A 13,319-nucleotide genomic window follows, 5' to 3' on the forward strand; every position below is an offset into this window, starting at 1 on the left:
AGAACTTAAAAACTCAAATGACTGCATTTGGCTCAATAGCCACAGACAGTAATGACACCTCTAAGTAGCTAATGCACACAAGTAATATCCTCATAGCTTTGATTTAACTTTATTTACAGATTAAAATTGAATTGCAGCTGATTTATTGATATAATAGGCAGAAAGTGATTATAAAGCATCCATCACTGATGGGGGAAAAACCAATCAAATTATACTCTAAGGTTTGCTTTAACCCAACCTAACTCATCACCCTATAAAACTCAAAGTACTGGAGTCATACTCTCTCAGTAAAGTCAATGAGCCACAACTCCCACTAAGCTCATATCTGCTCTGTTCAAGGCATACAGTAGTTAGAGCAATTTGTTCAACTGCCAGGTTGTTATAAAAGGAAACGGCAATGGGCTAGGGATTTAACATCAGTACTTCTTCCATGTATATATCCATGGTAATATCACTCTTTAATGTTCACCACAAATCCTAAGGGACTTGTACTATACTGTTTCTGAAGTGGTTTCAACCTGTGCACATAGCTCATCTGGACAGGCACAGCAAGTACCGAATGGTGGTGCAACCTTGGATGGTGACAAATAGATTGGAAAAAGGCATCGGTCCCTTTGGAGGGTATACTAGCTAGCTCCATGCTAATAGAATGTGATGCTTGGAGTTTAATGTATAAAGAGGAAACACGGGCTGGAGAGATGGCTCAGTGGTTAAGAGCACTGACTGCTCTTCTGAAGGTCATGAGTTCAAATCCCAACAACCACATGGTGGCTCACAACCATCTGTAATGAGATCTGATGCCCTCTTCTGGTGTGTCTGAAGACAACTACAGTGTACTTACATACAATAATAAATAAATCTTTTAAAAAAACAAAGAGGAATCACTTAGCTCATAGTTTTGGAGGCTCCAGATGTCTCCTTTGGGGACCTGATGAGGCTAACGTGTTGGGATAGAGGTACACGGCTGAGCAAATGTGCTTACTTTTGAGCCAGGAGGCAAAGTCAGAAAGACCGGGATCCTGACTCCCCTCCAGGAAGGAGTTAAGGACTGTCCCCTGTGCCAGGTCCCTCAGAGTATTTTGTGGATGAAGCCTCTAACATGTACATCGTTGGAAGATAGACTCACACTAAAACCATCTTTGGAAGATATCCTAAAACCACAGAAGAGGAAAAAGTGTCATGAGTCTATGAGAAAGGAGTGATTAGAATGGGCTTAGACATCCCAAGCTCTTCAGAATCAGAAACATTTAGGATGGAACAGAAGATAGTGGAGTAGAATCAGACTTTTCACTCTGTGTCAGGGCCTCATCATGGAACGCAGGAAGTTGTAACCTAACTATGAGCTGCTTGTTAAGAATACCCTTCCATTGTTTCCACTATAAACTAGCAAGAGAAACCAGCTGTGGTGACACACACCTTTAGTGCCAGCACTTTAGAGGCAGAGGCAGGAGAATCTCTAGGAGTTTGATGCTAGCCTGGTAAACACAGCAAGTGCCCCCACACACTATGTAAAGAGACCATGTCTATACAACAACAATAACTTAATGACATAGGCTAGCTGCACCCTGGCTCATCTGGAGGCACACTTAAGTAGAAAGTTCTATGTTCATGTGCTTGTTTGTTGTGTATAGACTGAGAAGTAGTCTGTCAAAGCTCTCCTTTCTCGTATCCTTAGAGCACAAGACGAGCCTTTAAAATACAATCTTCACATCTATTTCCATTTATGCTGCTAGCTATTTCATTTGTCTACAATGGAAAATATTGCTGTTGTCAGTAATTACCATTTTAATTATTTAATTATACCAATGCCCCGAGGGGCTTCTCAGAAATGCCACAGCATTTAAAGTCCAAGTCCCTGTAAATGTGGATCGAAGCTCACTTTTTTTTTTCAAAACCTCACTGTTACTTTTACCTATGGTCTTGTACTTTTTTAATGATAAAGATGTTCATCTACATTTTAGAACATAAAACTCTTTTTGAATTGTCCTTAACATTATGTCCTCAGAAGCCAGTAGACAGTGCTCACTGACTTCAAAGAAGCCTTCGTGTGCGCTTAACTACCGCAGGAATGAAGAAAGATGAAAGAAATACTTCCTCTAATTATATACACAGGTATGCATTCTTTTTACTGTCCTATCTGATATTGCCGATCTTACATGATAGAGTTTTCTTTTACAAATGTGTTTTACACTCATATAATCACGCTCATCCTCTGCCTCGGTAAACACGCCCACTTTCCATATCATTGAAGTGTGTATTTATTCAAAGAAAATACTTGAAATATGTTTTAGTATTTAGTATTTTTTAGTTTTATGTACCATCATTGCGAGTCACTGTCCATGAACAATTAACTGGCTGTCCATCCTGTAGGCTACAGAGGGTTCATTAGAAAACATGCTGATGGACTCCATAGAGACTTCACTTCTTTTTAAACATTTAGTCATTTATATTCTTTAATCCATTTTTATAGTCCAGACTTCATCCTTCTCCCAGACTTCCCCTCAACCACTCCCCATCCCATACCTCCTCCCCACCCCTTCACCCCCATCCTACCAGGTCTCCCCACTTCCTGGGGCCTCAGGTCTCTAGAGGGTTAGGTGCATCTTCTCTCACTGAGGCCAGACCCCACAGTCCTCTACTGTATCCGTGTTGAGGGCCTCATTTCAGCTGGTGGATGCTGCCTGGTTGGTAGCTCAGTGTCTGAGAGATCTCAGTGGTCCAGGTTAATTGAGACTGCTAGTCTTCCCATGGGGTAGCCCTCCTCCTCAGTTTCTTCCAGCCTTTCCCCCAATTCAACCACAGGGGTCCCCAGCTTCTGTCCATTGGTTGGGTGCTAGAGAGACTTCACTTTTTAGAAGGATAATTTTGTATTAGACCACTATTCCTTTGATATTAAGAGTAGGCTTATATGTGCAGCCTCTACCCATAAGCAGCAGTTGTTGTACACTGTTGGTTGTATCTTTTCACGCTTTTATTTAATTAAAGTACAATAGCATCATTTCTTGCCTCCCTTTCCTTCCTCCTAGTCCTCCCATGTCCATGTACTTCTCAGATGATTCTTAACTTACACATGCTTTTTGGCTTAAACACATTCACCACTGTCGCATAAGATCCATTTACACAAGAGCCTCTGTGCTCCCTGTATTTTCTTGTTCTTTCTCATCTTTCTCATCACAAGTCCTATTTTTTTTGTTCTTTCTCTTGGAAAATATGTCCTCTTTTTGTCTTTAAAATTTCAGCATCTAGCGTTTAATCCTGCCTCTCCAGCCTGCCCCCACGCATCAGAAACTCCACAAGGACCCACAGTTCCCTATAAACTACCATAATTCTCACTGTTACATTATGATTGATGCTTAGACCATTCTAAGCAAATGCACAAAGAATTTGACTGTGTTTAAACAGCACAAGAATGTTCCTGAATATTCATCTCATCATATTAATTTGTGTTGAAATGGTACCTGGTCTTGGTTTTACTTTGAGATATATGCAATAATTTATTGCGATAACTACCTTTCATGGCTTGCAGAATGTATCACTCAGGAATCATGTGAAGGTTGACAAACATTTTAACTAGAATAACATGATAGTTGGCTATTCAGAGAGAAAGACTGGGGTCTAGCTTTGTCATTATCTGTGCATGCTTGCTAGGATTTTAACTTTGATGCAACACTTTCAAAGATTACCAAGCCTTAGGGGACCTAGGGAGCATTAAGCACAGACCATTGATGGAGTAAACCATGCATGCTCTGTAAGCATGCACACCAAATATTTTTATGAAAAAGCACTTGCTTTATATATATTCAGTGATTGAGTTTTAAGCACCTCAACTATCTCATGAGAAACCGATTTCATAGTCTATGCCATTCGGACTAATATTTTACTTAGCCCCTACAATAATTCATGCATTACTCTAAGTTCTAGTAATATAAAGATGAATATGTCACAGTTCTTGTCTTTGAGGAACTTATGGCTTAGGGATAAGCCTTTCACATCCATGGACCAGATCTAGTACAGCAAGTGAGTTAAGTATCAATCAATTAAAAACTGTGAATGAATATTTGCATCGTGCTACGAAGAACAGATTAAAATCTATCTGTAGCAAATATGTAAGGGTGAAGCCATCAATGAGGAGGCAAGCACGGTCTGAAGGTGGGGGTGGGGAAAGCACTGAGCATAAGATTTTAGACTCTTTCGTCCAGGGCTTATTGAAGCAGTCAGGGTTGGAAATATAGATTTGGGGAAGCTTTTGGGTGTTTTAAGCCACTGGGACATTTTATTGAAAGAAAGAGCATAGTGACAATGAAGGGAATCCCAGTGATAACAAACAGTTTAAGGAGTAGTGGTCACCTAATCCAATCTTTCTTCATGGGGACCAAAGCGATTAGATCGTATTTAGGACTTCACAGTATTATAATGTCAGTAATGAATCACACTACCAGAGACTGGAAAGCCTAACACATTTTCAAGTATTTCTAACTGTGGGAAGGGAATTCTATAGTCTAAAAGGAGAAATTTAGAGCGAAGTAACAGACAAGGCAGTCAAAGGAGGAGCTTGAAAGAAAAATGAACTCCATGGGATTCACCTAAGTACAGGCTCTGGAAACACTGGGCTTCCAGACTACTGAAGGTTTGTAGTGATGGTTCATTACTGGTATTACTATTATTATTATTTACAGTTTTTAGGGCGTGTGTGTGTGTGTGTGTGTGTGTGTGTGTGTCTGTCTGTCTGTCTGTCTGTCTGTCTCTCTCTCTCTCTCGCTCTCTCTTTCTCTCGCTCTCTCTCTGTGTCTGTGTGTGTGTGTGTTTGAGTGTCGGTCTCCTGTGAATGCCGGAGGATAATTTTACAGTCAGTTTCCTGTTGAGTGCAGGAAGAGAACTCCCTGAATTCATTATTCCTTTACTCATTGAGCCATCTTAGTAGCCCAATTGTTATATTTTTTAAGGTGTCCTAAATAATTTCTAAAAATGTAAATGGTTTGTGAGCCTTTGTCTCACATAAATATATTAAGAATTGAATCAGCTGTGTTGTTTCTTCCCTTTGTTAGAAACATGCCATAATTAGGTAGAAATTTATAAATGCACTGCGACTTGACCTTTATCCATTTCAATAAGCACGGGGTGAGGAATTGGCATCCTACTTTAATTTTCTGAAAAATTCTGGAAAAGACACTCTGCTGATATTTAGGGGAGAAAGTTCTGATAATTCAGAGTCAAAGTAGAATTTCCCAGGATGGTCTCGCCAAATCCCTCTTTGAAGCCCGATGGATCCCAGAAATGCAGCAATACAGGCAACCTTCCTTAGATGTGGGGCATCCACTTCACACAGAGAGCAATGTGATTAAGTGATCCCTCTGTGACTCAGCAACAAGTGCTGCCCAGGTGATCATTGCGGAGGGGAGCTTCTGACCCTGTCCGGTTCAATACTTCCACCGGCAATGTGGAGGAAGTCCTGGGGAATAAACCAAAGGAACGAAGCTCTGGGGAAGCAGGTATTGATTAGACTAGAAGGTAGCCCTCTCTCATAACAGCGTCTAGCCCAAACTTCGGGCCTGTCAGCATCAGAGAATGCTTCACCACTAGAGACTTGGGGTGCTGGGAAGTTCTGCATGCTTTCGAGTCACTTTCTGTCTGTGGGGAGAGATCAGATTAGGTGGCTAGAGCTAATCCAATTCTCAGACTTTCCCGTTATAGAGACATTCTGCATGTCTTTATTGCCTAGCGGCGTTCCCGCAAGAACAGGGGAATACAAAATATAAGAACGACCTCTGTAAGTGACTATGCCTCCTCCACCTGTGGTGCGGTCCTTCATCTTCTGAGGCTACCTCTGAAGTCATTATAAATCACAGAGCACTCTTGAAGAATTGTGGGGAGAGTCTATGGCATATTTAGCACTTCTTTTTATATATTATCCATAGCAGATTACATCTCAATAGTTCAACTTTTCCCTGTCTTTGAAGAAAAAAGTCTCTCTCTCTTTTTTTTTTAGGCTCGAGAAAGCAGGCAAATGTTAAGTAAATCATACGCGCGGAGGGCTGAAACCGCGAATGTCCTAGAAATGGTTCTTACAGACAGGGACACATGCTTATTTTTTTTTTCTAACTTCTTTTCAAAGTCTGTGTTTAGGGCAATGCAGCTATGACATAGATCATGTAACCTATGTGCTCCTGTATTGTCAGACTTCAAATTGTCTGCATTAGGGCTACTAATTTTCTTTACCTTACACCAGTTAGTTAAACCAAATGGAGACCTAAATATGTGCTTGCTGCTTTTGAAAAAACAAAAAAACAAAAAACAAAACCCTGTTTCCTGACAATCCCCATGTTCCTCTGTCATTCACCTCATAAACATATGACACCAGTTTTCTGCACAAAAACTTTATTCCTTGATTCAGCAAATCATAATCTATTTTCCTCAGTTGGCTTATACATTCTGAGAACCTTATTAAGCTACGTAACCATATAGTTATTGTGACAATTTAGCATGGCTAAGTGGAGTTTCATTTTTGGCCTATTGTCTCTTTTATGCCATGGTTTTCCTGCAGAAGAGAATCAATGAAGGACCAAATCAATGTTACAGGAATTCCCATGGCTAGGTTCGATTTTGCTCTTACTTATTTTACTTCTGTGTGCTATAGTCAGTGCAAATAAAATGGGCCTGCTGTTCTATTATTCATCTAATCTACACATTATTCCTGAAAACCAGTATGAAGGAATCTTTGTGTGTGTTGTAGATGTAAGAAAACCTGGGGCCAAACATCTTTTCTGAAAGGTAGGACATAAATATTGGGACTTACAGAAGTCTTACATCTTCCAGTGGCTTGTAAGAGGTTTCAAGTTCACTTTCTCTAGAACCACTTGGAGTTTCCAATAGCAAACATGGGGCCCTGCCTGGTTACATTTTGCTGACTTGACATAAGTTGGAGGCATCTGGGAGAAGGGACTCTCAATTAAGAAGATGCCTTTATCCGATTAGCCTGAAGATAAGTCTGTGGGTCACTCTTGATTAATGATTGATATTGGAGGCTCTAGCCCTACTTGGGCAGTGCTACCATTGAGCAGGTGGCTCTGGGTGGTATAAGAAGTAGGTTGAACAAGCCATCAGCATCAATCCAGTAAACCTCCTTCCTCCGTGATGTCTGCATCAATTCCTGCCTCCAGGTACCTGCCTTGAGTTTCTGATCGACTTCCCTTCAGCAGTATTTTGAAATAAATTATTTTCCCCAAGTTGCTTTAGTCAATGTTTAGTCACAATAACAAAGAAATGTATTAGAGTTTACATTTATTGATACTTCATAAAGATCCTTATCAACTGATATTTTACCTAAGCCGAGTCTAGTCTCTACCTACGAACCTAAATGCTTTCATAAAAAGATATTTTTAAAAAATGTACTAAGTATTTTTCTTAGTTTGTCCATATTCTAAGACAAAACCGGGATTTCTTTATACTTTATCTCATCAATGTTTCCTAAAACTTAAGTGATTTTTTCTTTTTTATGTTGTTTTTTATGTTGTGAAACTGAAAAGAAAAGTCGTTATTCTTGAAGAACGCTACAGATTTTGTTTGCTTATTTGAAATATGGTCAAAAGAGTGAATACATTTTCTGTGTAAAAGGTGGTTATGTCTATGTCTAGGATAGTATTCTGGAATGAGGAACTATCACAGTCATACAATAATTTAGATTAAAATTATGCCAGGGTGTTGTGATCAGTGATACACGCCTTTGATCCCAGCACTCAGGAGGTGGAGGCAGATTGTTCTCTGAGTTCAAGGCCAGCCTGGACTACAGAGCGAGTCTCAGGTATTACAGAGCTACATGGTAAGAGCCTCTCTCTCTTTTTTTCTTTCAATTATGATATTAAAGGCTACTTTGCTACTGAGAGGGAGATTTGGTTTGAGTTATATTTGATAATTTACATTAGCAGACCAACTACAGCATTTCAAAATTCTAAAATTTCTGAGGTCTTTCAGAGTCTTTGTATCAAGTTATAGTTTTCTTGTTCAACACCAAGGTTTACTCTGAAATTTCCTCATACTTTAACTTGTGATATTATCTTGGGTAGGTAAATTTCTTTCTGTAAATACTGATACTATGACCAACCAATAGATGATTTGAGCATAGTGAGGTAGTACAATAAAAGCAGCTTGCTTTTTTGTTCATGTTTCTTATTTGGTATTATAAGGCATATATATTTTTAGATAACTATTTATTTTTGACATTGTAATATAAAGGTCCAGTCCTAACTCATAACTCTACAACACAGATCTTGTTCCTAAGGCCCATGGATCATTGAGGTAGAGGGAGCAGAAAGATTGTACATGTCAGAGGAACAGAGAGTTTGCTGTACATTGTGTCTCTTAGAAATGTCAGAAGCTACACTCATGAAGTCATACCAACATAGGTGCCCAAACATGGTCTGAACATGGACTATACCAATAGATATGCTTACATAGAAGGGAGAAAGCTCATGTGGTCTTAAACATAGACATAGGACAACAGGCAACTAAGGAATGCTGAGACTTATATTTTTGAAGGCCATAGGTAGCTACACCTATGACATTGAAACACAAAATACACATTTCTAGTAGTCCTTAGAATGAAAATTTGTCTAAAATTAAAAGCATTCATATTATTCATTAATATTCACCCCTTTTCTGTAAAGGTGTTCAGTGTCAAACTTTTTGCAGGCATCTGGCTGTATGATGAAGTGAGGGGCAACATTGTAGAAACCAGAGAATAATCTAAAGTTAGGATTATGAAGTGGCTTCATAAGATAGCCAGTGTTGAAGGGCCTTGTGGGCATCAGCAGGGCAAAACAGACACTGCAAGGTGAAGGGAGCTCTCACAGGGACAATTGCATCTCTGTATGCTAATAGTTCTTTCCTAGTGTTGAAGTAGATCATCCCTCAATTTATGCCCCCCTCAATCAGTTTCTGGAGTTGCTCTTCCAGATTCTGTGTTTTGTTTTTTGTTTTGTTTTGTTTTGTTTTGTTTTGTTTTGTTTTGTTTTGTTTTGCTTTGCTTTGCTTTGCTTTGCTTTGCTTTCTTTTTTCATTTGGCAGTCAAAGAGAGGGAAAACCAAGTAGGTCACGAGTTCCAATAGTGTTGCCACCGGTAGTTAATTGAACCTGACAGAACAGAACTGAGAATGTAGGCATTTGAAGGCAGACGGTTCAGCTATAGAAAGATGAGAAGTGTGAATGGCCTCACACACAGAGACAGCAGTGATGTCTTGAGTTCTGTGATAACTATGGTCTCAGCAAACCAGGTTACCCAGAAAGAGAGCACAGGGTTAAAAAGAGCTAGTTTTAGAAGCATGGCTGACTGTAGTTATTCTTAATTGCTGAATTCTTAATTTCATCTTTAATGAATTTATATTTTGTAAACCTTTTCTATTAGACCACATGCTAAGATCTGGAGTAGGCTGGAAGATTGGACACCCTTTTATTAACATTGAAGACACTATACATATGAACAGTTTCTGCATGTCAGGATGCCTTTTTTTGGTTTTGATAGCAAGCTAGCAATTCAAAGAAGTTTGTATGGCAGTAAACATATTACTTATCTTAAAGGGTCTTAGTATACAAAAAACCCAGGTTATCAGTATATGTGGAGCACATTAAGATTCAAAAAGCAGGTTCCCAGATCCCACTAAGACTAGTCTGCACGGGTGAGAGTGTGGACTACAGAAGCTAACAGCTTCTGGGTCAGACAGGAGCCACAGAGCTTCTAAGGCAGGTCCCATTCCAGGCTCCAGACATCCAGGCACCTTCCCTGCCAGAGGAGAGGTGTCCACCAGGCCTGGGAGGTCGTTGCTGGAACATCTACCGGAGACATCTTGGTTCCCAGATCCTGCCAAGACTAGTCTGCAAAGGTGAGATGTGGACTACAGAAGCTAACAGCTTCTGGGACAGGCCCTGTTTCAGGCCATCATCTTCTGCCAGGAAGCAAATCCAAGCAACAGATATCTGTGCACCTTCTCTGAAAGAGGAGAGCTTGCCTGCAGAGAGTGTTCTAAGCACTGAAACTCAGGAGAGAGCTAGTCTCCTAGGTCTGCTGGTAGAGGCTAACAGAATCACAAAAGGAACAAGCTCTAACCAGAGACTACTATAACAACTGACTCCAGAGATTACCAGATGGCAAAAGGGAGACTTAAGAATCTTACTAACAGAAACCAAGACCACTCACCATCATCAGAACCCAGCACTCCCACCTCAGCCAGTTCTGGGTACCCCAACACACCCAAAAAGCTAGACCCAGATTTAAAGGCATATCTCATGATGATGGTAGAAGACACCAAGAAGGACTTTAATAACTCTCTTAAAGAAATACAGGAGAAAACTGCTAAAGATTTACAAGTCCTTAAAAAAAAACAGGAAAACACATCCAAACAGGTGATGGAAATGAACAAAACCATACTAGACCTAAAAAGGGAAGTGGACACAATAAAGAAAACCCAAAGTGAGGCAACACTGGAGATAGAAAACCTAGGAAAGAAATCTGGAACCATAGATGCGAACATCAGCAACAGAATACAAGAGATGGAAGAGAGAATCTCAGGTGCAGAAGATTCCATAGAGAACATCAGCACAACAATCAAAGAAAATGCAAAATGCAAAAAGATCCTAACTCAAAACATCTAGGAAATCCAGGACACAATGAGAAGACCAAACCTACGGATAATAGGAGTGGATGAGAATGAAGATTCTCAACTCAATGACCAGCAAACATCTTCAACAAAATTATTGAAGAAAACTTCCCAAACCTAAAGAAAGAGATGCCCATGAACATACAAGAAGCCTACAGAACTCCAAATAGACTGGACCAGAAAAGAAATTCCTCCCGACACATAATAATCAGAACAACAAATGCACTGAATAAAGATAGAATACTAAAACCAGTAAGGGAAAAAGGTCAAGTAACATATAAAGGCAAGCCTATCAGAATTACACCAGATTTTTCACCAGAGACTATGAAAGCCAGAAGACCCTGGACAGATGTTATACAGACACTAAGAGAACACAAATTCCAGCCCAGGCTACTATACCCAGACAAACTCTCAATTACCATAGATGGAGAAACAAAAATATTCCACAACAAAACCAAATTCACACATTATCTTTCCACGAATCCAACCCTTCAAAGGAAAATAACAGAAAAAACCAATACAAGGATGGAAACCACATCCTAGAAAAAGCAAGAAGGTAATCCCTCAAAAAACCTAAAAGAAGACAGTCACAAGAACAGAATACCAACTTTAACAACAAAAATAATAGGAAGCAAAAATTACTTTTCCTTAATATCTCTTAATATCAATGGACTCAAATCCCCAATAAAAAGACATAGACTAATAAACTGGCTACACAAACAGGACCCAACCTTTTGCTGCTTACAGGAAACCTATCTCAGGGAAAAAGATAGACTCTACCTCAGAGTGAAAGGCTGGAAAACAATTTTCCAAGCAAATGGTCTGAAGAAACAAGGTGGAGTAGCCATTCTAAAATCTAATAAAATCAACTTCCAACCCAAAGTCATAAAAAAAGACAAGGAGGGACACTTCATACTCATCAAAGGTAAAATCTTGCAATAGGAACTCTTAATTCTGAGTATCTATGCTCCAAATACAAGGGCAGCCACATTCATTAAAGAAACTTTAATAAAGCACAAAGCACATATTGAACCTCACACAATAATAGTGGGAGACTTCAACACACCACTTTCACCAATGGACAGATCATGGAAACAGAAACTAAATAGGGAAACAGTGCAACTAACAGAAGTGATGAAACAAATGGATCTGACAGATATCTACAGAACATTTTATCCTAAAACAAAAGGATATACCTTCTTCTCAGCATCTCATGGTACCTTCTCCAAAATTGACCACATAATTGGTCACAAAACAAGCCTCAACATATACAAAAATATTGAAATTGTCCCATGCATCCTATCAGATCACCATGGACTAAGGCTGATCTTCAATAACAACATAAATAATGGAAAGCCAACATTCACGTGGAAACTGAATAACACTCTTCTCAATGATACCTTGGTCAAGGAAGGAATAAAGAAAGAAATTAAGGACTTTTTGGAGTTTAATGAAAATGAATTCACAACATACCTGAACTTATAGGACACAATGAAAGCATTTCTAAGAGGAAAACTCATAGCTCTGAGTGCCTGCAAAAAGAAACTAGAGAGAGCACACATTAGCAGCTTGAAAACACACCTAAAAGCTCTAGAACAAAAGGAAGCAAATTCACCCAAGAGGAGTAGATGTCAGGAAATAATCAAACTCAGGGGCGAAATCAACCAAGTGGAAAAAAGAAGAACTATTCAAAAAATCAACCAAACAAGGAACTGGTTCTTTGAGAAAATCAACAAGATAGATAAACCCTTAGCCAGACTCACTAGAGGTCACAGGGACAGCATGCTAATTAACAAAATCAGAAATGAAAAGGGAAACATAACAACAGATCCTGAAGAAATCCAAAACACCATCAGATCCTTCTACAAAAGGCTATACTCAACAAAACTGGAGAACCTGGATGAAATGGACAAATTTCTAGACAGATACCAGGTACGAAAGTTAAATCAAGATCAGGTTAATGATCTAAACAGTCCTATATCCCCTAAAGAAATAGAAGCACTGATTAATAGTCTCCCAACCAAAAAAAGCCCAGGACCAGATGGGTTTAGTGCAGAGTTCTATCAGACCTTCAAAGAATATCTAATCCCAGTTCTTCACAATGTATTCCACAAAATAGAAATAGAAGGTACTCTACCCAACTCATTCTATGAAGCCACAATTACTCTGATACCTAAACCACAGAAAGATCCAACAAAGATAGAGAACTTCAGACCAATTTCCCTTATGAATATCGATGCAAAAATTCTCAATAAAGTTCTTGCTAACCGAATCCAAGAACACATCAAAATAATCATCCATCCGGACCAAGTAGGTTTCATCCCAGGGATGCAGGGATGGTTCAATATATGGAAATCCATCAACGTAATCCAGTATATAAACAAACTCAAAGACAAAAACCACATGATCATCTCATTAGATGCGGAGAAAGCATTTGACAAAATCCAACACCCATTCATGATAAAAGCCTTGGAAAGATCAGAAATTCAAGGCCCATACCTAAACATGATAAAAGCAATCTACAGCAAACCAGTAGCCAACATCAAAGTAAATGGTGAAAAGCTGGAAGCAATCCCAATAAAATTAGGGAGTGGAAAAGGCTGCCCACTTTCTCCCTACCTATTTAACATTGTACTTGAAGTCTTAGCCAGGGCAATTCAACAACAAGAGGAG

Source organism: Mus musculus, chromosome 15 (assembly GCF_000001635.26).
Source record: "Mus musculus strain C57BL/6J chromosome 15, GRCm38.p6 C57BL/6J".
Lineage (NCBI taxonomy): Eukaryota > Metazoa > Chordata > Mammalia > Rodentia > Muridae > Mus > Mus musculus.